Genomic DNA, 26,633 nt, shown 5'->3' with positions numbered 1-26,633 from the left:
GCATTGCGTGCGTTTCGGTCGCTTTTGTTCCTTTCGGCTGCTATGAGTCATTGGTGCAGTAGCTATATTATCGGCCAATAAATAACATAATTTTGTAGAGCTATAACAATAAAAAGGTGGGAAATGCCTACCGAAATCAGTATTATTTAGAACATTATTTCTATAACATTGAAGCTCAAATTCATTTTTTTTAATGGCATTCTAGCTGTCTTTAATTTATAAACAATTATTTAATGGGTTCTTAAAAAAATATTAAAGATTCTGGATATTTCGGCGCTTTATGATCAAGGCTAGACTAAACTTCATGTACTAGATACGAACTTACAATATTAACAATATTACTCTTATGGGATTAGTTATACTTGTTACACTGTCATAAGCTTAAGAACACATTAATCACAATAATTTTATATTTTTAATAAAAAAATACTATTTATAAGACTTTATTAGGCAAAAGGTATGTGTTTTTTAAAGTGATCGTAAATATTACATTCCAAGCAAATATAAGTTATCGAATGAGCACCAGTGTACGGACGGGTTTACGATACGCTCTAACATCAGCAAAATATCTCGAATTATCCTAAGAATTGATTAAACAAACAAAATTTAATCAACAATTTTAACATAAATCGCAATTGACGCAGCGTTTGTAAACACAATGAGTTCCCGTATGCTCGCAGTGAGTCGCTAAACTGCGATGCATTTTTTTATGATATGACAATGCACTTTCGCATCTCGGTTCGCAGTGTTCGATGCAACTGTAAAAGCGACGATTCGACGCGCTCTCAATTATTGGTATTCGTTTACGTATTATTCAATCGTATGTTTTCGTTAAGGTCTGTATAACTGTACCGTCTTTGTTGTGATCGTTGCAATTGCGGCCCAGAGGCGTGTTGTCTTCTTTAGGTATCGCTTCCTCGTTGCTGAGGGTCGTGACCCTGGAATTTCTGACGCATTATACTAAGTAACCCAAGGTGGTCCAGGACTTTTAAGGGAATTTTATTGAGTCTTAAAAAAATTATACATCTCTAAAAGACGGTTTTAAAACAAAAACTTTAATGGAAATAAAATCTCGTTATGTAAGACCTCTTTTATCAAATATTCCTAGCAGGAATTTGATACTAATGTAAGTTTTTTTTAAGGGATTTTATGACTATGTCTCATTTTAATTTTAATGAAAACTTTTTTATATGGAAAATGATATTATGAAATGAAATGAAGTTTATTAATATGAAACATGGCATGAAATGAAATGGAAACGAAATGAAATGAGATGATATGGGATGACATATAATCTCAGTAAAATGGAGATCATTTACTGAGACTTTTTCAGTGGACTTTTTGGAGGATCCGGAGAAGTTACGTCCAGGCGCTGTGTTTGATTTTCCCACATTTGTGCACTTTCACAGATATTAAACAGTTAATAAACCACCCTTATCACACATTTAAACCTGAAGAGACACTAAATAGACAAAATAAAACAAATCACATAACTTCACTCCTCGCGTTCCCGCCAAAAAGTCTATAGTAATGTAAGATACAGTTTCATACAGCTTTATACGTCTTTGACGTTATATTTTAGATTCCTGTCAAGGTCATATTTAATTAGTTTAATTTTATCATCCTTCTTCCATCGTCCTTCAGATAGGTTGATATCGTTCCACTTAGACGATGCGACTAAGTCCATACAGTGCCTATGAATCTTGTATCTGCCACAAAAGGTATTGATCACCTGAAGACATTTCGCCCGATCAACTATTTTAAGTGCTTAACGGCAGATAGCGGCTTGGCTGTGCCTCTGACGTTGAGTACGTGCACGCGCTAACGGTCACCACTCATCATCAGGTGGGCTGTATGCTCATCTGCCTACAAGAGCAATAAAAAAAAAACAATTAAGCTACAAAAATAGGGCTTATGTAAGAAAAAGTATATAAATAGCACTTTAATGTAATTTTTGCGTGGCGCATTTACGTTGTAGATATCTATGGGCTCCAGTAAACACTTAACCCCGGGTGGGCTGTGAGTTCGTCCACCCACCTAAGCAAAAAAAAAAAACAAAAAAAAAACTAGCCTGTTGCAACAAATGTAGTAGTTAAATAAATACCTATGCATAATTTCAATGTAAAACACATGTACATTAGCGTATGTGTATATAGACAAAATAAAACAAACCGTTTCATAAAACAATAAATATGAACTTTGTATATATTTCCGTACGTACATAAAATGAAAATAAATGCAAATTTCTACAATAATAGCTCAGTTGAGAAGAGTATCAAATGTGAAATTCAGGCAGGCTTGAGAAAATCCGTAGTGTTGGAGCAGAAAGTGTACTGGTGGTATTACCTCTTGTGATTACTGGTAGTAGGACGTGTTGTGAGTTCGCGTGGGTAGGTACCACCACCCCTCCTATTTCTGCCGTGAAGCAGTAATGCGTTTCGGTTTGAAGGGTGGGGCAGCCGTTGTAACTATACTTGAGACCTTAGATCTTATATCTCAAGGTCGGTGGCGCATTTACGTTATAGATGTCTCCAGTAACCATTTAACAACATGTGGGCTGTGAGCTCGTCCACCCATCTAAGCAATAAAAAAAGTAATCACACGTTGATTAAAAATTTACGATTCTAGAACTTGTTTCTCCAATGCTATTTCCTATTTCGATTTCATGAAATTTCAAAATTGAATTATGAATTGTTACTCTTTGGGATCAATAGGTACCTATGCGTGCTATGAATATTTTGAATATTAAAAGACCTGAATAAACTAGGTCAATCAATAATGACAGTTGTATTATATGTACTACATTGAGCTACTAGCAGGCCGTATTCTGGACCAACATGGAATTTCCAGATACGAAGCAGTCATGCGCTCTCTAAGCCAAAACGCATGACTGACCTTTGGCGTGATAGCCGTTTTACAATGCTATTGAGACTCAGTCGAAGAGCGCCATAGACATCAATGTCTACTGGCTCCGACAACTATAGAACATATTTTAACCCAACTAAAAAAATATTCTAATACAAAACTAGCTTACCCAGCAGACTTCCTAGTGCCTCAATCGATAACTAAAAGAACTAAACTTTTGTATAAAATAAACTTAAAACAAATAAAAGGAATCCTTCCGATGGGTGCCACATCAAAGGGGACACAAAATTTTAACTTTTTTAATTAATTCTGAGAATTTTCATATTTATCTACCTTTTAAACCTTCTCTGGACTTCTACTAATAATTTAAGACCAAAATTAGCCAAATCGGTTCAGCTGTTCTCGAGTCTTAGCGAGACTAACGAACAGCTATTCATTTTTATATGTAAGATATTAGTAAAATAAACATGAACAAAAAAGTCATGGGCCATTTTCGTTACATTCCACGGTAGTGTTATCATCTTTCGCTAAAACAATATTTATCTTTTGATGTTTTCATGGTGATTACACAATGAATAATACATAAAGTACCGGCCAGGCATCCGCGGTTCGCATTAATACCCGGCCATGTATTATTTATCTAGTTTTATGTATAACTGTAAATAATGTTTTATACATCAGTTCAGTTTGATTACGTGAACGCATTGATATTGTTCTAATGCAATAAACTTATATTAGTTGGACGTTTGTGTTTAGTTCGCAGCGGTGAAATAACATAGATAAGTTTTCGGACTACACTCGAAGAGAAAACAAAAATAAACAATCACCTGATAAGTCGAAATACGATTCAATACACTCTGTATAGTGTTTTCGCTTCTTTGGGGGAGCCGGTGACAAAATGTTACCGTCGACTGTGTAATAATAATGTAATGAATAAATAAATATTTACTAACAATCACGCCACGTTAACTGGTCCCGTGGTAAGTTCGTAAAGAACTTGTGTTACAGGTACCAGATAACGGAAATAAATGTAAGATTTTTATTATACACATACATATATTTAATATACATCCATAACCCTGGAAAAGACATTTATATTTATCATACAAATATCTTGCCTTGGCGGGATTCGAACCCGCGACCCCCTTGTGTAGTGACCATGTCACTTACCACTACACCAGACGGCCGTTATGTGTATATTTGCAATCCTAGAACACGACCAAGCTTCTGCTTTTTTTATTGCTTAGATGGGTGGACGAGCTCACAGCCCACCTGGTGTTAAGCGGATACAGGAGCCCATAGACATCTACAACGTAATTGCGCCACCCACCTTGCGATATAAGATCTAAGGTCTCGGTATTGGTAACACCGCTGCCCCACCCTTTAAACCTAAACGCATTACTGCTTCACGGCAGAAATGGGCAGGGTAGTGGTAGCTACCCGTGCGGACTCACAAGAGGTCCTACCACCGGTAATACCTGCGTTTTGTTACTGAGAATGACTGTATTTAAATCTAGTTCGAAGAAAAATGAATAATAGTGCTCGGAAAATCATGTAGGGACATTCATTATAAAGCATCACAAACTCGAATGATATGTGTAAAAAAAAAAACTAGTAAACTGGATGTCCGCAGTGGTTTAAGTAGAAGCTACTCCAGTGACTAGTAATACTGTGATAAGAATTGTTGGATCATCTCTAAGCATTCTCAGAACACTACAGGTGGAACATCTGCTGTAGAAAAACAGAAAGAGCCAAAGTATTTCCGTTAAATCAAACCATATTGACAAATAGTTTGGTCATTGAACAGTAAAAATATTTATCAGAAATACTAATACATTACAGAGACGCCTCCCCTGTCACAAAATCTTTTGCATCACACACAAAAAAAACATTAAGTATTTATTTTTTTGGGATATCATTACAATGGCATGTAAACAACACCACGCTTTCCTTGCCCGAATGATTCAAATAAACAAATTAAAAGGACACGTCAAATGTGACGGGACGTACGCAATTCTTTCGAGAGCATCTCACTTTCACTCTGTAATTTTTTTGTGACACAGTATCGAGGGAGGCAGTACGTCAACTCGATTCGTTTCATATTGTTGTTCTTAAAATATCTTACGTTTTACGGATGCCAATCTTTCACAGTCTCAGGCCTAAGATTTTTTTATTACGAAGGCCACTGGATGAGTTCACGCCCCACCTGGTGCTAAATGGTCACCGAATTAATAATTGGCTTGGACATAAACAGGCAAGACGATAGTAACTATTCGTGTGAACTGATAATACGCTATCAGTAAATGCCGATTTCAACGACAATCAAGGGAAGTGACTTGGTGCTATTTTGGGTACATCTCAAACAAAATCAAGTGAAGAAGTTATAGAAGCTATCGGCTAAAGGATAAGACGTCCGGTGCATTCGTATCAAGCGATGCACCGGTGTTCGAATCCCGGATGCGGGTACCAATTTTTCTAATGAAATACGTACTTAACAAATGTTCACGGTTGACTGCCACGGTGAAGGAATAACAGATTGTGATAAAAATCAAACCCACAAAATTATAGAGCGTAATTACTGGTAGGATGCTTAGAATTTCCTGTAGCTGTTTATTATCATGATAGTTTTAAGGTCGTCTAAACTGTAGAACAAAAAAAATAGTTTCTTAGACCTATTTTTTTATATTTTATTGCTTAGACGGGTGGAAGAACTCCCAGTCCACCTGGTATTAAGTGGTTACATCATACAGTCATAGAAATCTACAACGTAAATGCCGCCACCCACCTTGAGATATGAGTTCTAAGGTCTCAGTATCAATACATCTACATCATCTACAACGGCTGCCCCACCCTTCAAACCGAAACGCATTACTGCTTCACGGCAGAAACAGGCAGGGCTGTGGTACCGGTGTGAGCTCACAAGACGCTCTACCACAATTCACATTACGTCTCAAGCTTCGAAATGAAACTTTAAATTCCTACAGTACCTATCAACATTCAAAGAGATCTTTTACATCAGTTATTGATTCAATTCGCAACGAAAAGTGAAATAAATTTCCGAAAGCAAAACACGCTGAGCTTTCTGTTTTACAATGAACTGTGACCACAAAAACGTATGTTAAGGATGCAAAAAAGTATTACATTTCTCAACAGTGATATTATGTTCTTATGATTTGCGAATCCGTGATTGTAACTTATGAGGACCGTGTACATTCGGTTTTATCTCCATTCGATTAATATCTTCGATTATAATGTTTGATATGACATCAAAGAGAGTTCATTTTATCTTTCTTACTTAACTAGGTCGAGAATTTAGTTCGTGTTTTTTTTTTTTATATTTAATCTATACTAATATATAAATCTACAGTGGTTTTTACTGATGTTCCGTTATAACTACTGAACCATGCATCCAAATGATTTGAAACTTAGTATCTATGTAGAAAATACATCTACTTAATGGGTAAGCTAGTATTTATATGAGTGTTGGATTCCTTAATAATAATAATGACAATAAATAATAATGTTCATTTTAAATGCCCAGCGAAGCGGGCGAGTATGGCTAGTGAGATTATAAGTGTCTGATTATGGTTTTGTGAGCCTGATGGGGTGGTCCTGCGTACTTCTTCCGCTAAGCAATCACGAGTTCCTATTAAAAGGTAGAACAGCTAGTACACAATTGAGGCTTCGAAGCATGGATTAAAGTGGATGACCACATGTTGTAATTTCAATGCTGCTCTACGTAGACTGTGAGCCTGTGAGCTTTCCTTCTTCCTCTTGTTCCCTTATCCCACTACGTGAGGTTAGTGCAGCATGTCCTTTATTCCATTCAGGCGGATGACATGTCATCTCTATGATATGATAATGTCATCTCTATACTCACACTCTTCTCTCACATATCCTCTTGCACACAGTACAAGATTTCTTAGGACCTCTGTTCCTCACATTTTCGGCTACTTTTAAATCCAGGATATTTTTAGCTACATGATCTTCGTATGATCATCTTCGTATAACATGATTTTTTTATTGCTTAGATGGGTGGACGAGCTCACAGCCCACCTGGTGCTAAGTGGTCACTGGAGCCCATAGACATCTACAACGCAAATGCGCCACCCACCTTGAGATATAAGTTCTAAGGTCTCAGCATAGTTAAAACGGCTGCCCCATCCTTCAAACCGAAACGCATTATTGCTTCACGGCAGAAATAGGCAGGGTGGTGGTACCAACCCGTGCGGACTCACAAGAGGTCCTACCACCGATAAAATGATCATGATCATACCAAGATAACCTTCCGCTCTTTATTTTCACGGTCACTAGTACTAGTCTTCCTCTTAAATACTCATTTTAGTCATGCATGTGGTTTGTGAGCTAAACGTCAAAAGCAAGTCAAATCTGTGCCTTTTATAAGCAGTGAAAGTGTGTATCACAATGGCCCGTTTACATAATATCTCTGAGCAGACAAAACATTGTGTCATTCTCGGTGACCTAAAATTTAATGCAGTTCAATAATGCATTAGTGTTTTGCAATAGGTTCAGATAATATAAGCTCAGTTTTTTTGAGTTTTCCTTGATGTTCTGCCTTAAAATAATTATTCTTTTTTTTTGACTTACCTCTAGGTGAGAGTATCCTGTGAGGAAATGTGTGTGCGGCCTCAGCGACCTGTGGCTATTGATTCTGCGACATACCATAGCACGAGCATCTGCTCTTCGATTACAATACTTTTTAAATCCGCCCCTAGGATGTACCGAAGCCCAAATTCACAGGTACCATTATCATGGTGGTGATAATGGTCTGGTGCGAAGCTTCCCTGCACACTGCTATGAAAGGTAAGAAGGGTAAATTTCAATACGATTGAGACTTCCCCATGAGCTCCGGTCTCAACGAGGGTGGTAGCACGGCCTGGCGATGTCTGAACGTGTTCATTTTGGAAGAGAGGTCTCTTACCCAAAAGTAACTATAGTATTGGGATTCCTGATGTAAGTGTCCCAAAATGTTATATTTGCGGCGTCAGTAAAGCGCATTTTGCACTCAAGGGTATCTAGCCATCGTAACGTTTAGATTATTTATACAAAATAAATGATATATTCCGGTCGAGATTTGAATTCGAAATTTCCGTTCACATCATGCTGTCCCACCCTGCAAATCGATTTTCGGTAACCACTTTATATCAGTATATATATATATATATATTCGCTACCTATTTGCTGGTAGCCTAAGGCGCTATTTTAAGTCCGCCTGAACGAATAGTTGAGCTCAAGGACTCGAACTGAAATAAATATTCTAACGCTAGCCCTAGCAAGAGCAGTGCTTCGCAGAATCTACTACCGGATCGGAATTTGAAGTCGTCGTGTCCTAAAGGATAAGACGTCCAGTACATTCGTATGTAGCGATGCACCGGTGTTCGAATCCCGCAGGCGGGTACCAATTTTTCTAATGACATACGTAGTTAACAAATGTTCACGATTGACTTCCACGGTGAAGGAATAATATCGTGTAATAAAAATCAAACCCGCAAAATTATAATTTGCGTAATTACTGGTGGTAAGACCTCTTGTGAGACCTGGCGGGTGGGTACCACTGCCTTGCTTATTTCTGCCGTGAAGCAGTAATGCGTTTCGGTTTGAAGGGTAGGGCAGCCGTTGTAATTATACTGAGACCTTAGAACTTATATCTCAAGGTGGGTGGCGCATTTACGTTGTAGATGTCTATGGCCTTCCAGTAGTCACTTAACATCAGGTGGGCTGTGAGCTCGTCCAACCATCTAAGCAATAAAAAATAAATTACGACCCCCTGAGAAGATCCGGCGAGTAACTCAGTCGCTGATCTACATGATCACCAACAAGCCGATTGTCTCTTTTGGAATTCGAAGTGCATAAAATGAGGCCGCGAGCTCTGAACGAAACAATTACAAAGATAAATGTGTACTATTGTATGCACGTTTCAAACAAATGCATCTGGATGCGTCAAACAGCCTTGAGATCTTCGCCTCGAACGCGGAAACGCGAGCGCTTGTTTACGTCGTAAGTAAAATTAAATTGTTACAGATGTACATTAAATGGAACAGTTACATCACAACGTATCGTCATCAGGACGGGACTGACGCTTTATCTTTATATTATACTAGCTGACTCGGCAGACTTCGTAGTGCCTCAATCCATAAATAAAAGGCCTAAACTTTTGTATAAAATAAACTTAAAACAAACAAAAGGAATCCGTCCGACGGGGGACACATCAAAGGAAAAACAAAATCGTTATTTTTATTTAATTCCGAGCAGTTTCATATTTATCCACCTTTTTAACCTTCTCTGGACTTCCACAAATAATTCAAGACCAAAATTAGCGAAAACGGTCCAGCCGTTCTCGAGTTTTAGCGAGACTAACGAACAGCAATTCATTTATATATATATAGCGACCCGCCCTCGCTTCGCTTCGGAAACATTAAAACACACATGAAACCAAAAAAAAAAAATTAAAAAAAGTAGCCTATGTTCATCAGGGACAATGTCGGCTTCTAATGGAAAAAGAATTTTTCAAATCGGTCCAGTAGTTTCGGAGCCTATTCGAAACAAACAAACAAACAAATCTTTCCTCTTTATAATATTAGTATAGATAGGTTCTATTTTCAATCTATCTTTCTATTTACAATCTAAATACATTGATCGAATTCCTACTTGAATTATCAAGTGAACAAAAATGTTATGCTAAAAAGAAACGTAAAATAATAAATTGCAAATTATGCAAAAATTGCAATTTTTTTTATTACTGGTGGTAGGACCTCTTGTGAGTCCGCGCGGGTAGGTACCAGCACCCTGCCTATTTCTGCCGTGATGCAGTAATGCGTTCCGGTTTGAAGGGTGGGGCAGCCGTTGTAACTATACTTGAGACCTTAGACCTTATATCTACATTAACCACTCACCATCAGGTGGACCTTAAGCTCGTCTGCCGATACAGCAATAAAAAAAAAATGTACGGAAATGTTGGAGTAAATAGCAAATATAAGTCATGACAGGCTCCTGATCGTAAATTAAAGATTGCATTAATAAATCTACTACCATATTTCAGATGGCTTTGAAATGTTTTTGGTCTGAAGTCAACACTTTGTACCTACGCATCACCGATAGCCAGATCAGGGTTGGTCTCTATTACATCGAACCACTGCATTCATTCACAGAGCATTTTCAAAGATATTACCGCCATGCACCATCTAGTTATCGAATGAACTTACCTCCGTGTTGTTTCCTAAACTCTCCTTAAAAAAATCCTCAGCTGTAGCCAGCGGTTTGACAACATTCCTTCCGTTGCTATGAGTTAAGGTTACTTTCGAAACAGGCAATGAAATTGAACAAGAATATATACTTTTTATTGCTTAGGTTGGTGGACGAGCTCACTGGTGTTAAGTGGTTACTGGAGCACATAGACATCTACAACGTAAATGCGCCACCCACCTTGAAATATACTAAGGTCTCAGTATAATTACAACGGCTACCCCACCTTTCAAACCGAAACGCATTACTATTTCACAGTAGAAACAGGCAGGGTGGTGGTATCTACCCAGGCGGACTCACAAGACGTCCTACCACCAGTAATTACGCAAATTATAATTTTGCGGGTTTGACTTTTATAACACGAGTTATTTCTTTCATCGTGGAAGTCAATCGTGAACATTTGTTAAGTACGGACTTCAAAATAAAACAAAATTTAGAGATTGTCTTCGATTGGGAATTAAAGAATCTGGAACAAGCGATACACTAAAAACCATATAAACAAGGAATTGCTGCTACGTAAAAGTTTCTTCAGAAAGTGGAGTGTCATTTTTTTTTTATTGCCCTCGTAGACAGACGAGCGTACGGCCCACCTGATTATGAGTGGTTACCGTCGCTCATGGACTTCAGCAATGCCAGGGGCAGAGCCAAGCCGCTGCCTAAAGCTTAATACTCTCCACAAGCCTCGTTTGAAGAAGGCTCAGCTACCATTCTCCATGAAATCAATGATCAACCAGGATCTAAATCTTTGTCTTGCACCGCACACACGTAATCACACGTACGAGGAAGTTATAAAAACGTAAATCAAATATAGCGTATTATACGTACAAACAATTACTTATTAAAAAACGATTTACACGCACAGTACTTTGTTTATACATTTAAATGCCTTAGTACTGACTAAACGGTCAAATAAAATTAGAACGCCCGGTAATAGTGCATAACGCTATCCAATTTAGTATTTAGTGACCCCAAAAATAACTCAGAACTGAAGGTCATGGTTTTTTTTTGACATTCGTTCTAAGGTCTCAGTTTTTACAGTACAACGGCTGCCCCCACCATTCAAACCGAAACGCATTACTGCTTCACGGCAGAAATAAGCGGGGTGGTTGTACGATATTTACAGATATTAGTTCCACCATCTAATTGAGACAAAAGGTGACAGACTCAATTTTATTGTATAACTACTGTCTGTACTGTCTACATAATATCACCACGAATTGAGTTCGAAAAAAGAAACGATCCAAAACACCCGTTCCTTGTCTGCTAACGTTACAAAGACTTTTTCTTAATTCGTTTTTGCAAATTATTAAATATTTCAAAGCAAGCAAAAGTAATGCTTAATAACATTACCAAAGTACAACGGAATAGCTTGGAGCGAACACGTAGCCATTCTCATTAACTTCGTTGAATTCTTCGTCGCAAAAACGTTCTGTGACATTTTAGAGGCATACAGCAGTAACGCGACGCTTTATGTGTCAAAAGCATTATTTAAAATGTAACTAACGTGTCAAATAATGACGTCTCTTATCCGACCACAACGGGGCAAGGCAAAACCGCCGTCATCAGAAACGTGTCTTGTCAGATCCCCCGGATTCACTCTCGGTGCTTTTAGGTCTCTCAAGCACCGGTCACCGTCCTCGTCGAACTCGATTTGCACTCACTCTAACCGGCGCCATCTAGGCAGGCTTCGGACAGCCTGCCGACCGATAGGGCTGGTGGTCGTAGCGTCGACGACCGCCGGTCCGGCGTCCCGAGGGGGAGGGTGATGGGAGAGATGTGCTCCGCACTAAGCGCCTCACTTTCCCCCCTTTGCCTTTTCATGAGTTCTGTCTCATGCGATGTTTGGATTTTGGTTGTTGAGCGACAGGAGGTTTTAGTCAGTTCGACTTTGACATACGCCGCCCGCCATCCCCAGTGAAGGGCGGAAAAGTCCGGCGATTTCCTCCTGACCAAAAAAAGCCGCTAGATTTGTAATAATACAAGAAACAATTAAGTTAATGTTTACTTAAAATGGAGTCTTCAAGAATAGGCCCACTGCGTTTTAATTACTTGAAATAGTTTGGGAAACTCACAGCGCACCCCTCTAGGTAAGAGATATGATGTCCAATCTTCAATTGGATTGTAATCTTTGTAACGCATAACTGCTTCTAGGTCTAAATTGGTAGCTTGGCGATATCTTCCTATATGGTTTCGCAAAGCCCCTCCGACCAAATTCTGGATTATTGTGCTCCTCTCTTGGCTCGCCACCAATTGCCTTGACTATGCTTAGATTCATAAACCAGCTGCCAGCCACATGAGAACTAAGAACATAATCACAAGAAAAAGTCGACACACCTTCTCTAAATCATGGTGATTATTAAAATAGCTACCCCAATAAACGCTCCCATGATATTGACTCTTCCAGTAACAGCTATATCGTGCAAAACGCTTACTTGCACCCAGCTATTTCAGTTTTATTGCATTTATAACGTTATTATTATGCTTCGTACCGCGCAATTATTGTTTATAACGCAGGCCCGCGTATCAAACGCCCACGGTTTGATCGAAATGGACGCGAACATACGGGCATTCATCAAAATACGTTTTGGGAACGATACGGAATATCCTTCTTCACACGAGGCTTTCGGTCGTCAGCAATATGTATGACCGCTGATTAGTAGCGTATGCTTTTACTGGTGGTAGGACGTCATGTGAGTCCGCGCGGATAGGTACCACCGCCCTGCCAATTTCTGCCGTGAAGCAGTAATGCGTTTCGGTTTGAAGGGCCGGGCAGCCGTTGTAACTATACTGAGATCTTAGAACTTATATCTCAAGGTGGATGGAGCATTTACGTTGTAGATGTCTATGGGCTCCAGTAACCACTTAACACCAGGTGGGCCGTGTGCTAGTCCACCCATCTAAGCAATAAAAAAATTAAAAAAATCTATCTACGAAACCAATAAAAAGGGTTATCCTGTAACAGCTTGTCCGGCCTTTCAACAGGACTTTGACTCTTTCGGAAAGCACTCTTCGATTATTGTTATTGCATGACATTCAATATCTTCATCACATTTTCAAGCTTTCCTTAAAACCTCATAAATTAGGTAACAGAAGTAACAGAACTTGTTCAGAGACCGCTTGAATTGATGCCACTCTTCGGGGCACAGAATGTTTTTTTTTTTTTAAATATGCATAAAAATACATTAAATCAATAAAAAAAAATAATTACATACTACTATGTATTTGACACAAACACGCATGCATATTGATTGTCAAACTTTTCTTATTGCTTATAGTTTGTGGTCAATTTGAGAATAGATTAAATATTGTTTGTCTTTATTAATATTTGTCTAAAGTGTATGGTCTTGGCGAAATCTGTGATTATAGAAGTATAATAAGACAATAGAATCATAATAGTGTACAAACTTATAATTTCAATTAATTATAGTCGAATTTCGACTACTAGTTTAAAAAAATGCTCAAGCATCTACCATACAAGCATATTTCATGGATTCTTTTGAAAGCCTCAATTCGCGAGTTCCAAAGAAATATTTAACATCTCGAGCACTCTCAAAGATGACACTAAACGAACAGAAATGTATCCGAGTCTTGGAAGCAACGAGAGCAGAGTCCATCAAGCAAAACTGAGTAAAGCGAGACCAAGTTTCTAGAACTTGTGAATTCATTTGTCTGTCTTGAAGTTTCGTCTGCACCGGACACACGGGCGAGCAGTGCGTCTAGCTTAGTTAGATTACATAATAGTTAAGGTAACTAATGCGTGACATATTTTTCTTTGTCCTTTATGGTTGAGCTAGAAAGTAATAAAGGTTGATTGAAATTATTTAGGGCGTCATGTCAAAAATCACATACTTTGAGATTTAGCTTTATGTTTGCCTACGACTCGCTTAAATCGAAGAAAATATTATATCATTTTATAGTTCATTTACTTTCAACAAGATTTTGACGTGACAACGTCTTATAATTCGATGGAGCCGGCTGCACGCACGTAAAAACATGACACATGCGGCGTTACCTCGCTCTGAGGCGTTCCATTTAAGGCTTGAAGTGCAAGCGAGAGCGCGCAACGACAAGGCACAATTGGGCTCCGCGTTCGGCAGCATCGTAACTAACAAAATATCTATCAAACAAATAGAATTAAAATTTTCTTTTGAAAAATGAAACCATTCCATCAGTATTTTCTTATGACGTTGTCACGTTCAACTATCGTCAATAAACCGACTTTACAGATAACCGTTTTTTTTTAAGATTAATATAAGCGAAACTGTAAAACGAATAGAATTTAACGAGAAATTCAAATTTATTTTAATCGAAAGCATACCAGTGTGCGATCCTCAGTAAACAATCTAACATATCAGCCAACTTATCCACCGTTCTTGCGGACCGTGCGTCTGTCAGACGGGTGTGAGTGACCCGCCGCGGCGCCTACACCACACTAGCCATTCACCCCGGCGCTGTCCAGACGACCTGTTACACACCTCACTTGCTCACCACTAGTCTGCTTCGAGTCTGTGTCATATAGATGGTAACATTATACAAAACTTTTAAAAACTTTGAGTGTTTATGGGCTGTGCCAAATTCTTTTCTCATTAGCGAAGACTAGCAAGCAAAATGAGAGCCTGTCTGTATTTGAAAGCAATCACAAGAGTATATAAAGATCGCCATTCGAATCTGTGGACCGAATGGTAAACAGCCCGCTTAGCCCTAAACACGTAATTACGGATCCTCCCGATCCATTAACAGTGCTTCTAGGTACCTCAAGCACCGGTCACCGTCCTCGCCGAACCTGTCGCTTGCGACGAAGGGCTCGGCGAGTAAACTAACCCATAGACACAACCCAGATTTTCTCGCCGGATCTTCTCAGTGCGTCGCGATTCAGATCCGTTGATAGATTCTGCACTGCTCCTGATTTCTTAGGTGTTCTTTGGAGGCACTCGGGCAGCTGTTAGCAAATTCCACCCCTCCTGGCGGAGCCTTTGCTCACCCACCTGTCCTGGTGAAACTGACTAGACCTCTGGGCCACGCCTCACTTAAAAAATAATTTCTGTAAATCTCCACTAAACGTAATATTTGCATACTTTGCGAAGATCAGTTTTCAGTTAAAATCTACCTTGACCAAAATATAATATCTTAACATACTTTCATCAGCATGACCTGTATCTACCTATGTATCGGATTTTTTAGATGTAATTTTAACAAAATTTAAGGCGCCCTATCAAATCGAATCTTTGCACGTGTTTTACGGATAGAAAACTAAACAGTAATTGTGTTACTATTTTATAATATAAAAAATTATATTACCTACATATATTCATACTTATGCATACAGTTTTATATTAGCATGTGCAAATATATAACATCTATATTCGACTAGATTTTATTCAAGCATATTTTGGTAGAAGTTAAACTATTTTTGCTAACAGTGCAAGTTTCAGAATAGAAAGTATGTATAATATGCGCAGCAATCTATGCACTAGAAGTTATTATGAATCCTGGATTTTGAATAACAGATTTTTTTATAAGATTTGGCACTAAAAAGACTCTCTGGCACCGAAGCTTTATAATTATATAGAATATTATCTAAATTCTGAGATTTTTAATTTGAAAGTTGTTAGAAAAGCTTCAGAGGTTGTGGTTTAGAAGGTTACGCGTTCAAATTACGACGGTAACACCAGTTAAGGAGATAATGGACGAAAGGGAAGAAGAAATTGCTTGTATATGCTAGCTTATCTTAAAAATGTCATTAGCCACATACAAGCATCTGTTAAATATGTGTTCTATAAAGGCTACCGCCATATATGTGCATAAGTGCAAAAAAGCTTTCGGACATTTCGACAATTCGCCATCGCGTATCTGGAAAGCATCGCCGTTAATTTCTCTTACAATATGCGGGTCTTATCGAACGGAAATATACAGTCGGAACGATTTTCCGAATCGTCCAAAAGTATGCGTCAATATTCATAGTGGATTATTTTAATTTTATATTAAATCTTCTGTGTCTACGTAAAGTATGAGTTATTTGAAGCATTGAATTTTGGAGTGATTAAATTAAGTTCCTTAAATAACTATCAAAACTTTTAAACCAACATGCGCTGTGTCATATTAAATCGAGCAACCAAAAATCCAGCTTAAATAAATTCAACAAATTAAATATTTTTACGATTATTAATGTTCATAAATTAATATGAGTCAGGATAGTTAAACACTTGCCAAGGATACACGATATAATGAATCATTTGGGAAATGCAGACTAAAAAGTCAGGCGGAGCGTTTGGTACGGTAAAAGTGACGCATTGTTTGTTATCTTTTTGTTGTTTTTTTATATGCGGATTTTTGGCATTAAAGTAAATTGGTTAGCATAAATCCTAATAAACGCCAAGTGGTGAAATGTTAGCTACGCGAAATGTACGATTTCTTCTAATATCGCTTATCTAAACACCTATGTAATTATAAAAAGCTAGATGATGACCGTTTTTTTTTTTTATAACGCCATCTTGTTGTGTCTTTAAAGTGGTTAGTTGCCCTCAATTAAGAAAAATAGTATTACTATTCGCCAATAGATGTCGGGAAGATTTGATTATTGAAAACACGAATAAAACAACATTTTCTGTAAATAAATCGTAGCTAGATCGATTTATCGCCCCCTAAATCCCCTGTATACTAAATTTTATGAAAATCGTTGGAGCCGTTTCCTAGATACAAGAATTGCTCGCTTAAAGATATAAGATAACTAGCGACCCGCCCTCGCTTCGCTTCGGAAACATTAAAACACACATGAAACAAAAAAAAAAAAATATTAAAAAAAGTAGCCTATGTTCATTAGGGACAATGTCGGCTTCTAATGGAAAAATAATTTTTCAAATCGGTCTAGTAGTTTCGGAGCCTATTCGAAACAAACAAACAAACAAACAAATCTTTCCTCTTTATAATATTAGTATAGATATAGACGACGAAAACTGTAAAATTTTCGCTAATTTGGAAATAATAAACCTGACATACTCCTGAAATTAGTAACAGCAGGGAATTTAATATAATGTCCGCTTGTTTTTTTATCCCTATCCTAGCGAACCATTGTTTTACTGGTGGTAGGATAGCTTGTGACTGGGTAGGTACCACCGCCCTGCCTATTTCTGCCATGAAGCAGTATTGCGTTTTGGTTTGAAGGCGGGGCCAGCCTTTGTACTACAAAAACTGAGACCTTAGAACTCATATCTCAAAATGAATGACTCCATTTACGCTATAGATACCCCGATAACCACATAGCGCAAGGTGGGTCGAGATATCGTCCACTAAATGTATACAATTACCACTAAGCATTTTTTATTTTATTTATTTATTTCGTTTACGTCAGATTTTGCATCCATATTACATCCATTAACAATAATATTTCATATAGAATACCAATATTAAATAAAAACAATAACTACAATTTCCGAATAAAATAAAAAATAAAAATGAATGTCAAAACTACCTTAACCATAAGATTGGTTTGGATCCACAGTGCATAATATATAATGCATTCCAATTCCTTAATAAACTTTTAAAGATTAAAAAGTTCAACTGACAGTCTCAAAGTTTTTAAAGGATACTAGAGGTCCCGCATTAGTCGAAATTCGACTATAATTAATTGCAATTGTAAATTTGTACATTATTATGATTGTATTTTATACTTTTATAATCACAAATTTCGCCAAGACTACACTGTAAAAAATATTAACAAAGACAAACAATATTTAATCTATTCTCAATTTGACAACAGACGCCAAGAACAAATTTTGACAATAAATAGTATGCATGCGTGTGTGCGTCAAATACATGGTATGTAGTGTGTGTAATATTTTCTTTATAGATTAAATGTATCTTGTATGCATTATTTAAAAAAAAATATTATTGTGCAGTTCTTCTCTATATTCTTTATAAGTGTGGAAAATTTAATACTCCTCCGTTCGCGCGTTTTTCGTAAAAAGCGATACAAAGTTCTTGCTTCACGTATTAATGTATAGATATGCTAGTCTGACGTCTGACGTGACGTAGATTTTTGTCGATAAATAAAATAAATTTAGGACAAAACGCATCGTTAGAGATTTAATAGCCCCAAGTTACAATACACACGATACAACCACAAGTACACAGACGGACACAAACACAAAAGTCCCCTTAATCTGCTCGTTAAAATTTCGAGACGAGAACACGTATTAATTCATACTAATTATCTCTCTAATTCGTTCGTCTGTGTGGACAATAACATTGCTATTGCGCATTACGAAAGATGATTCAAGCCTTTTCGCTTTGTGTTTTGTGATGGCCAACACGGAAACGTAACTTTATGAACGTTCATTTACATAATTAAAACTGCTTTTAAACAGTTAAATCCCGCTTTTATGAATTTTATTTTATGATTAATTTTCAAATGACGACGAATGATACGTCAGTAAATTCCAACTTTAAAAAAAGAACTGTAGAGTATTCAAAACTATCGAAATATTAAAGTCCATACTACCTGGAGCCACTGCGGTCATTCACAGTGCGTTTCCAGAGGTATTTTTTGTCACGTACGATCCGGCTGTGGAATGAGCTCCCCTCTACGGTGTTTTCCGATGTCCTTCTTCAAACGAGGCATGTGGAGAGTATTAAGCGGTAGGCAGAGGCTTAGCTCTGCCCCTGGCATTGCTGAAGTCCATAGGCGACGGTAACCGCTCAACATCAGGTGGGCCGTACGCTCGTCGGCCTAAAAGGGCAAAAAAAAAAATTTAAACGCGATATTTAAATTTTCTTTGTTTTTCAATTTTAATATTAAACCAAATTTTCGATTTTATATACATTTACTTGTAGTATTAACTTAACTTAGAAGTACCATTTATCTGTGCATTTGAGACGTGATCCATGACCCACTTTGAGACAGTCTGTGGTCTTGATTTTATAGCGGCTGACTCATTAAATAGAAACAGTAATAGTTCGCGGCAAAAATAGGTATTATTAGCATAGAACTATATGAGTATACCTACAAATGAAGACTCAACCTACCACCTACCGCCTACCGTGGTAGGGATTTACCACCACTTAACGTCATTAGCCGTAGGCTGCGAGATTGGATTGTTTTTACGTTTACTTCTAGAAGGAGATTAGGTGATGCTTATGAGTATAGGTGACTATTTGTCACAGATTAGCTTTAAGCTCTATGTAGTCGTCGTAATTTAAAAGACAAGACACGCGCTGCTTTTCATCCAATGACTTCTGCGATAAATGAATAGCATCGTGTAATAAAATACATTAAACCCGCAAAAAATATGATTTGCGTAATAAATTGTGGTAGAGTCCGTTATGAGTCCGCACAAGTAGGTATCGACACCCTGCCTATTTCTGCCAAGAACAAGTAATACATTTCGATTTAAATGGTGGGGTCTTGTACCATAAAACTGATACTTAGAACTCATCTATCAAGATGAGTGGCGGCATTTGCTTTGTTGATGTCTATGAGCTCCGGTAACCACTTAATAAGCCGTTCAATTTACTTAGAACAATAAAAAAAGCACATATAAGTCATTAAACAAGTAACTAAAATCACTTAAACAACAAAAAGTTTATTGTAGAGACAGACTCTACTTTACGCTCTGATAGAGTCGTTAAACGAAAGACAAATACGCAATAGTAGGTTGTGATGGAGAATAAAGACAGATTAAAACTAAAGTTTCTACATTTTGCTCTATAAGGGTCGCCAAGTGAATTTTTATATATTCTACAAATGTGTAGTGTGTTTATGGTAAACAGCTATTTTATTGCCTATAAAGATAAATAGAAATGCATACCTTGCATCTGATGGTAAGTGGCTAAATTAGCTCATGGACATCAGCAATACTAGGGGCACAACATCTGTCACTGACCGAAACAGAGAGTATGAAAAAGTATACTAAACAGAATTTATTAAAAGAAAAATTAGAATATAACAGGTTTAAAAAGTAGAACATTCCAGTTATTTCATTACATCAAATGTAATGTCTGCTCGTCTGGTGTGATGGATACCGAATCATTATTGTCACAAGGTGAATGACCCACGCTGATATTGGATGTTGGGGTAGGCAGCGGCTTGAATCAGCCCCTACCATTGCTGAAGTTCATGGGCGACGGTAACCACTCACCATCAGGTGGGCCGTGTATTTGTATGCCTACAAGGGCAATAAATGAAAAAATGTCTTAATCCCAATTTCATTGTAAACAGTCGTCCTATTGTTCTGAAATACAAGATTGTTGAGGCAAAATCCAATAACTATTTAAAACCAGATTTTTTTTATTTAGATGGGTAGACGAGTTCACAACACACCCGGTGTTGAGTGTTTACTGGAACCCATAGACATCTACAACGTTAATGCGCCACCCACCTAGAAATATAAGTTCTAATGTCTCAGTATAGTTACAACGGCTGCCCCACCCTTCAAACCGAAACGCATTATTGCTTCACGGCAGAAATAGGCGGGGTAGTGGTACCTACCCGTGCGGACTCACAAGAGGTCCTGCCACCAAAATGGACCGTAAACTTATCTATTTCAGTTAAAAGAAAATTTGTACGTTTGTTTGCTTGTGCTCTATTCACGTAACGCTCATCCCGTTGTATGAAAGCTTCAGCAAATGGTTATAGGTATTTATGGGAAGTACTCTGGTGTACTGCAAATAATTGTCCTGATGCATCACTTTATTTAAAAAAAATTCAAGTAATTTTTTTTTTTTATTATTGCCTTTTTATGGACGTCAGCAATGCCAGGGGCAGAGCCAAGCCGCTGCCTACCATAGAAACGAAATACTATGCCAACCCTAAGACGTAAGGAGCTCGCCGTAAACCGGCACTTCAAAGCGCACTGCAATTATCTAGACATATTTGTCGTAAACTAAACTAGTTACAGATCCTATAGAACCAATTGTTTCTGGCTATTCCATCTCATGATGTTTTCCTAATTACAGTGGACCCGCGGTAAACCGACAAATGTTTTAAAGGGCATTGTCAAACTAACGAATTTGTCGGATTATGCAGTACTGCATAAGACCTATAGTCCGACTTCTTTTTTAAAAGTCGTCGTGGCCTAAAGGATTAGACGTCCGGTGCATTCGTATGTAGCGATGCACCGGTGTTCGAATCCCGCAGGCGGGTACCAATTTTTCTAATGAAATACGTACTCAACAAATGTTCACGATTGACTTCCACGGTGAAGGAATAACATCGTGTAATAAAAATCAAACCCGCATAATTATAATTTGCGTAATCACTGGTGGTAGGACCTCTTGGGAGGCCGCACGGGTAGGTACCACCGCCCCGCCTATTTCGGCCGTGAAGCAGTAATGCGTTTCGGTTCGAAGGGTGGGGTAGCCGTTGTAACTATACTGAGATCTTAGAACTTATATCTCGAGGTGGGTGGCGCATTTACGTTGTAGATGTCTATGGGCTCCAGTAACCACTTAACGCCAGGTGGGCTGTGAGCTCGTCCATCCATCTAAGCAATAAAAAAAAATAAAAAAATACTTTGTAATCCGGCAAGTTACCTATACACATATGCCGTATGCACTTGCTAAACTACTAACAGATTAATTACGATCTAAGCGAACCAAAATATCACGTTTAACAATATTACAATACGTAACACACAATGAATAAACAGTCAATAATGAACTCACGTTAGGCCACACCATCATATGTATGTAGTCAAATTAACCAATCAGAATCAAAACAATACCTACGCGTCGAGAACAATAGTGGTGGCACATACAAGCAGTAACCTATTCAATCATGAATTGTCTACATTAGCGAAGAGCGTCAAAAAATATTCAATATAGACATGTCAGGTTACAATGGGCGCCGTATTAGACAGGGGCTGGATTACCGCGAATCCACTGTATTGCCTAAGTTTCTATTTTTCAGCATTGCTTAAGTTTTTCAAGCAAAGCACAACACCTACCGAAAAATCTATTTTACTGGTGCTAGGACTTCATGTGACTCCGCACGGGTAACCACCCCGCCTATTTCTGCCGTGAAGCAGTAATGCGTTTCGGCTTGAAGGGTGGGGCAGCCGTTGTAACTATACTGAGACCTTAGAACTTATATCTCAAGTTGGATAGCGCACTTGCGTTGTAAATGTCTATGGGCTCCAGTAACCACTTAAAACCAGGTGGGCTGTGAGCTCGTCCACCCATCTAATTAATAAAAAAAAGTGTGTGTATTTTTTTAAAATTGTATACGATATAGAGAAATCGCTGGGTCATGTTGAATGCAAGCGGCAACGGACCGACCCGTACTGTAGATCATTGGAGTAGCCGATGCTCAGTAGTAAACAGTGGACGTCTATAGTAATATAATCGTATATAAAATATAACCCCGCTGGTGTTTGTAGCCTCCTTGATAATGTCCGTCCACCTGGTTGACAATGTTCCTCGACTTCTCTTTCCTTCCACGTGACCTACAACTATTAATTTTTCCAAGCTCTCAGGATTTTGTAGGGCCACGTGTCCGAAGTACTTGAGGAGACGCTGCATACAGATTGTCCCGGGCGCCATTAAGCAGGCCGAATGCAGGCAACATTGGAGGAAGCTGGTGCAAAAACTGGACCAAGGTGGTCACGACCCTCAGTAATGAGGAAACGACAAAGAAGAAGAAGAAGAAGAAAATATAACGTCTATAACACAAACTACCAAACTAAGATTCGGATCTCATATCTGAAGTTATATTGCATTGCTATTGGCTCCGGTAGCCACTTGACACCAACTAGACTAGAGCCAAAAAAATAATCTCTTCAAACTGCAAATGTAAGCTTCAGAAAACCTCTATACCACTAAATTAAAGGTATGGAAAACCTAAAATAAAAACATCAAGTATAAATTTAATCGTACGGGTACGTATTACAGGCGGTTATGAGCGGGAGCTGATCGTTCATAAGGCAGTAATGGGCATGCAGGTCAGTCACCGCCGCGTCTGCTGTGCACCTATATAATACAGACTTACATGCAGCTATGAAGAGAAGTGGATGCGACATCACGGAGCTTTGAGGGCCTGTCGATTTTTTGGACACGGGATCTTTGAAACTATCTTAACAAGACATGTAAGGACTTTGGTTATATATGTGGTAGGTCAAACTAAATAACCGCTAATTCTTCCAACTCTCAGAAACCTGGCGTAGTAGAATTCAGAATCAATACGAACTAGCTATAATCAAAACAGGTTTCCGCATTTTGACGTGACAACGTCTTATAATTCGATGGAGCCGGCTGCACGCACGAAAAAACATGACTCATGCGGCGTTACCTCGCTCTGAGGCGTATTTTCTAATGACGTTGTCACTTTCAACTATCGTCAGTAAGCCGTCTTTACAGACAACCGATTTTTTTGTTTCCTTACTTAATCGTTGGTAACCTTTTTTTTTTTTTTTTTTATTTTTTTTTTTTATGATTGAAAGTTTACTGGTGGCCCGAAGGCCTTTCCAGTTTCACCAGGACACGTGGGCGAGCAAAGGCTCAGCCAGGAGAGGTGGGATTTGCTAACAGCTACCCGAGCGCCTCCGAAGGAGACCTAACAGCTCAAGAGTAGCTGCTTCGCGAATGAATCTACTACCGGATCGGAATCGCGACCCGCTGAGAAGATCCGGCGAGAAACTCAGCGGGCTGATGCATGGGTTAGGTTGCACGTCGACCTCTTTGTCGAGTTCGACGAGTACGGTTACCGGGGTCCCTAAGCCTGCCCCTAGTATTAGAGCTGAAGGCATCTAATGCAAAGGTTATTGGATCTGATGGATCCGTAAGGACGTGTCTAGGGCGTCGACGGTGACTGGCTCCTGCATGATCAGGATTCGGGGAGTAGTCAGCGGCGGCAACGATAAGGCGATTATCATGACGCATAGCCTTATCGAAGTATCGTTCCGACGCTGACTTCATGTATTTCCGAATTGATTCGAGGCCCAGGTCGTCGTGTAGGTCAACGTTCCTCACGAACCACGGAGCCCCGACAGCTAGCCTGCAAAAGCGGGATTGTAGGGATTGGAGGGTGTCTATGTGTGTGCGGGCCGCGTGAGCGAACACCACACTCGCGTAAGTCATGACGGGCCTTATGCAAGTTTTGTAAAGTGTCACCTTGTTCCGAAGGGACATTTTACTCCGCTTACAGATCATGGGGTAGAGTCTACCGAGAATAAACGCGGCACGGTCACGGACTGATTTTATATGCGGGCGGAATGTCATCGATGCATCCAGGGTAATGCCCAGGTACTTGACCTTCCTGGCCCAGGGTATGGGTTGTCTAAAGAGAGTAATCGGGGGTGTGAGATTCCTCCTCCTAATCCGGGAGGAAATCCGTGTGGAGCTTCCCCTCTGAAATAGCACCGCAGTACTTTTCGCTGGGTTGATGTCTATGCGCCATTTTCGGAACCACTGTCCTAGGGCTAGGGCTGCGCTCTGAAGCTTCTTCGCGATTAGGGACTTATTTCTACTAGAATAGTAAACAGTCGTGTCGTCGGCGAATAAAGCTAAATGGGTCGGCGGCGACCGGGGAATATCGTTGACGAATAAGCTAAACAGGAGGGGTGAGAGGACAGAGCCTTGCGGGACTCCAGCTGTGAGAGGTCGTGGGGAGGAGCGGGTTCCCTCGACTCGATATCGAAAAGAGCGGTTCGACAAGAAGTCCCGTATGATGAGCACGAGACTATCCGGCACGCCCATGTTGAATAGTTTGAAAATCAAACCATTGTGCCAGACTTTGTCGAACGCTTTTGCGACGTCGAAGAAGAGAGCTCCCGTGTATAACGGTTTTGGTCGATTAAGCCCCACAAGAATGTGCTCCGTGAGGCGGTGCACCTGTTGAACGCATGAGTGATTTGTACGGAATCCGAATTGTTCATCGATGAGAATGCCCTTGGATGAGACGAAATCTCTGAGGCGCTTGTAGAGCAGACGCTCATACAGCTTGCCTAGAGACATGAGGAGGCTAATCGGGCGGTAGCTCGTCGGATGATTTTTTGGTTTACCGGGTTTATGTATGCCGATAACGTCCGCTTCTTTCCATACCGCGGGAAAGATACAGTTCGCCATAGCGGCATTGAAAATAGATGCCAACATCACGATGAGTTGGACGGGTAGAAGTTTAATAACGCGGTTAGATATACCGTCGGAACCGGGAGCCTTGCGAGGACGTAGGTCTTTGATCAAGTCTTTAACTTCCATCGGGGTGACGGGTGGTAACGCATCCGAGGGTGGCAAGGAGGCTCTGCGTTCTACCTCACTGTCTACTAATTCTACATGAACAGGGTCCACGGATTGAGTGCTGGGCGTGCACTGGGTTTGCAATGTATCGGCCAGCAGCTCTGCTTTTTCGTCATCATCAAAGGCCGCGAGTCGGCCTGAGGGGCCTACGAGAGGGGGCATAGTTACTACCGTATCCGATTTGAGAGTACGAGCTAAGCGGTAGTAAGACCTTTGGGAGGGCGCGAGTCCTTCTAAGAAATCAGACCATCTGGCATCTCGGACTTCGGCGATGCGAGACTTTACGTCGCGTTGTAGGGCACGCATTCGAGTACGATTATCCGCGGTAGGATACCTGTCGTAGGCCCGTATCGAGGCGTTCTTAGCTCTAAGGAGTTCCCTAATATCGTCGGACAATTTGAAGCGGTGAAGGAAGTCCTCCGCGACAACTTGTTTCGATGACCTATCTAATGTCGAGGTGATGTGTGATGTTAAGATGTCTATGGCTTCAGCGGTATCCTGAGGAGACGGGGTAGAGTCCGGGTTAAACGGGAGCGATGGTGGATCAGATTCAGCCAGGCTGATGCCCAGCGAGTGCCAATCCACCACAGTCCTCGTGACGGGAACGGAATCGGGAGCGCGACCGAGCTTCATAACGACGGGACGGTGGTCTGAATCTAACTCTGAAACTACTTCGATCGAGTGTAAGCGCAGAGTTACGTTTTTTAATAACGCTATGTCGAGTATATCCGGGCGATGCGCGATATTTAGCGGGTAGTGAGTCGGGGTTAACGGAGCGACGATATCGAAGGCGAGATCATCGACTAACGCGTCAAGCCGCCTCCCATTCGGGGTTGTGGTGTGTGAGTTCCACCTGATGTGTTTACAATTTAGGTCGCCCGCCAGAATGACAGAGCTCCCCATACCGAGCAGCGCCTCGATATCACTGCTTAGAACGATCTTATCCGGTGGAAGATAAACGGACGCGATAACGATCGGCGCGTGTCCCGTCAGTGAGATTCGGCACACTGATGCTTCGATATTAGCGAGCGCGGGAGGATCGAGCGGGACGCAATGCAGGGCTCTTCTATAGTAAATGACGGTACCACCACCACGGGCAGAGAGCCTGTCGTTCCTGACCATGTTATAGTTCGCGATTTTAGGGTCACGGCGCGCGGGCTTAAGTAGGGTCTCCTGCACTAAAAAGATATCAATTTGATGGTCACGCAAAAAGTCAGAAACCTGATCACGTTGATTTGCGAGACCGTAAGCGTTAAAAAATCCTATCGTCACGGATAGGG

General features: G+C 39.8%; 1 long non-coding RNA gene across 1 annotated transcript in view; it reads left to right on the top strand.

Moving 5' to 3' along the window:
* Positions 1–9,266, top strand: part of LOC149500898 (uncharacterized) — a 143,016-nt gene extending 133,750 nt beyond the window's left edge. The window contains exons 2-3 of the long non-coding RNA XR_016324701.1: positions 7,480–7,689; positions 8,908–9,266. This is a non-coding gene — a long non-coding RNA (uncharacterized LOC149500898). The remainder of the gene's footprint in view (positions 1–7,479; positions 7,690–8,907) is intronic.
* Positions 9,267–26,633: the final 17,367 nt, after the last annotated feature.

Source organism: Bombyx mandarina, chromosome 19 (assembly GCF_030267445.1).
Source record: "Bombyx mandarina strain Sakado chromosome 19, ASM3026744v2".
Classification (NCBI taxonomy): Eukaryota; Metazoa; Arthropoda; class Insecta; order Lepidoptera; family Bombycidae; genus Bombyx; species Bombyx mandarina.
The sequence above is the reverse complement of the archived record's forward strand: the minus strand, read 5'-3'. Positions and strand labels throughout refer to the sequence as shown.